This window comes from Alligator sinensis, unplaced genomic scaffold (assembly GCF_000455745.1).
Source record: "Alligator sinensis unplaced genomic scaffold, ASM45574v1 scaffold999_1, whole genome shotgun sequence".
NCBI classification, from domain to species: Eukaryota; Metazoa; Chordata; order Crocodylia; family Alligatoridae; genus Alligator; species Alligator sinensis.
Genome location: NW_005842571.1, coordinates 961,070 through 963,952, shown reverse-complemented (window position 1 = coordinate 963,952; position 2,883 = coordinate 961,070). Strand labels below are relative to the sequence as shown.

Here is a 2,883-nt window from a genome sequence, read left to right as displayed (position 1 = left end):
CAAGCCCCTCCCCCCCACATCTGGGGCATGCAGGGGATGTGGTGGGGTATGGAGCAGCCCCAAGCAGCCCTTTGCAGTCTTGAACTCTGACAACCTGCAAGGGAAAAAGCTACCATGTCCCACATTTTCCCCTTTAAAAGAGAATCCATTTTTAAAGGTTGTTGATCCATTTTTTAAAAGTTTGCTTGTGACCCTTTCACAAATTCTTGCAACCCATGGATTGGGAAGGGAAACATTGCTTTACAGGGACTATTATATTCTGTCACTGTGATCAATCCACTCCAGCTCTCTACAACAACAGAAATCTCTACAACAAAGGGATCAGAGCTCTACAACAGATTCAGCCCTGTTGAGGTATATGACCCAGCTTGTGGGTCACTGGACCAGCCCTGGCTCCTGCACTGCATAAGGCAGTGCAGGCAATGCAAGGTGCAACATACAACTTGTGCTTGGATCCTGCTAAAACCTTGTTCCACAGGGTCTAGCCCATGCACCATAGGAAGCATGCAATCACATGCCAGCCCGATGGCTAGGTGCACAGGGAGCACCGTGATCCAGCCCCAGTCCAGCTCAGACCCACACATGCTGCATGCAGCATGAGGGGCACATGCTCCATGCAGTGCCTCACTGGACCCCTGTGCTACCTGCAGTGTTGGGCTCAGCTCACACGCTACAGACCATGTCTGCCCCATGCTAGCCCTGGGGACTGGGACATGCTGCGCTTGAATACTACCTGGCCCCACATACCAGCTCAGAAATGCTCATCCAGCCCTGTGAGCTGGATGAGTTTTACACCACTGGGATAGGCTCTTTTTGGCACAGACAAGCTTTTTCTGAATTCCTGCAAGTAGCAAGGAAAAGTACAAATCTCATGGGGCATGCCAAGGAAAAGTCACCCTTCTTCCACCTTGCCATGTCTAATATATGCAACACAACAATGCATATTATATACTTCCATAATGCCTTTGTTACAAATACAGCCTCCTTCTACACATTACAACTATTATACAATTAGCTGGTTAATGGTGCAGTTGCCTTCAGACCAGCTAGAAGTGCAAAGTACTTATCTCACCATAAGAAGCTCCTTCCTTTCCTTTTTCAGGTCCTTGTGACAAAGTATTTAGCAGATTCATCGGAACCTGATAGGCTGAGCAGCCAGCACTTCAGCTGCAGCCTCAAACTTTATAACTGGTTGCTATCAAGCTTTATTTTGCATGTGTTGCAGGGCCTCCCCTCTGGCTGGGAGCTGCACCAGCAGCTACAACTCCCAATGCAAGGGGTGCACCATGTGCAACTGGGGCTCAAAGTCCAACAACTAAGGGGACCTGGGCCCCAGCAGCTGCCGACTCTTGGGACTGGCAGCACCCTGCAGCTGCGGATGCTGGGTTTCAGCAGCGTGCCCACCCAGTGCCAGGACCCAAAGGGGTCCCAGCAGCCACAAGGCCTGGCTGCAGGCCAGGGATGCATGGAGCCCTTAGGGCTGGAATACGACAGCAGCTGCAATGTCCTAGCTGCGAGGATGCATGAAAGCCCTGCAGCTGCGATCTCTCAGCCTGGAGCTTTCATGTACATCATGGCAGCCACATCTCCCAGTGAGGGGCTACCTGGGGTGCCCCTGCTACTCGAAGTCTCTCAACTGAGGTGGGACTCCCAGCCAAAGAAGTTTGCCTAAATAAGGTGCCAGGGGATCTAATGCACAATCCCAGTCACACCTCCTACCACACACATGTTTTATGGCAGGAGGTGCAGTTGTGTGCATCACCCATTGCACCTTTACCTGCATGTGTAGAGGGGCCCCATCTATACACACACATATCTATACACCATATGCATGTAAGCATACATGCTATCTATGTGTCTGGCAGCCTACACTTCCTCACATGTGCACATGCACACCCAAAACACAACCAGAACAAAGCACACTACTGCATATATAACTGTCCTGAGAAGATGATCCATCAAATCGTAAACGTTAGTCAAGTTGCTCACTGGTTGCTTACAAAGCACTCTCATTCCAATACAGACTGTGGGATTGGGACTCATATGAAATACAATGAAACGGGAAGGGAGAGCAGCATTGGGACAGAGGGCTCAGAAGGGGAAGACTGCAGACAAAAGCAGATCAAGTTGCAAACTAGTACAAACTGTTAGAGGGGACCAGCAGGCATTGGGGGAGTCCCTGTTCCCCCGAGCACTACCAGGAGTGACTAGAAATAACAGTCACAAGCTGGCAGAGGGTAGATTCAGACTAGACATCAGGAGGCACTACTTCACTGTCAGGGCGGCTAGGACCTGGAACCAACTTCCAAGCAAAGTGGTGCTGGCTCCTACCCTGGGGGTCTTTAAGAGGAGGTTAAACGAACATCTTGCCGGAGTTGTTTGACACCAGTACTTTTCACTGCCATGGCAGGGGGTCGGACGTGATGATCTGCTCAGGTCCCTTCTGACCCTATCAACTATGAAACTATGAAAGTTGAGCTGAATCAGGCACCTAGCGGGAGCAGGAGAAAGGGACCAAAAGATGAAAGGTCGTCTCTCCAATCCCCGTCACAGAAGTGCAACCGAGTACTGTCGAATCCAAAATACCGCTCGAGTCTCTAGCTCCCACTCGGGCAGTCCCCACTCAGCGCTACAGGGGGAGCCGGCGAGCCATGCGCAGGTCTCGCAGCCACCTCCCGTTGGTTACACACACGTCCAGCACAGCGCGCACAGGCTCGCTGTCCCCTCCACGCGCGCCTCCCCCGGAGCCGGCCTGGCAGGAGGAGCAGGAGCGGCTCCAAGAGGCCCCAGCCCTTGAGGGCACAGCCGGTCTGTCACACACCGGCCTCGGCCCAGCCCGCGCCTGGAGAGACGAGCACGTCGGCGGGGAAGGGGCTCCTTCCC

At 52.7% G+C, this 2,883-nt stretch overlaps 1 protein-coding gene across 1 annotated transcript in view; it reads right to left on the bottom strand.

Annotated features, from left to right (window-relative positions):
- The window catches only part of LOC102386115 (transmembrane protein 68-like), a 25,331-nt gene extending 22,504 nt beyond the window's left edge, over nt 1–2,827 (bottom strand). The window contains exon 1 of the mRNA XM_025214179.1: nt 2,492–2,827. The gene's annotated coding sequence lies outside the window, so the exon portion shown is untranslated. The remainder of the gene's footprint in view (nt 1–2,491) is intronic.
- Nucleotides 2,828–2,883: the final 56 nt, after the last annotated feature.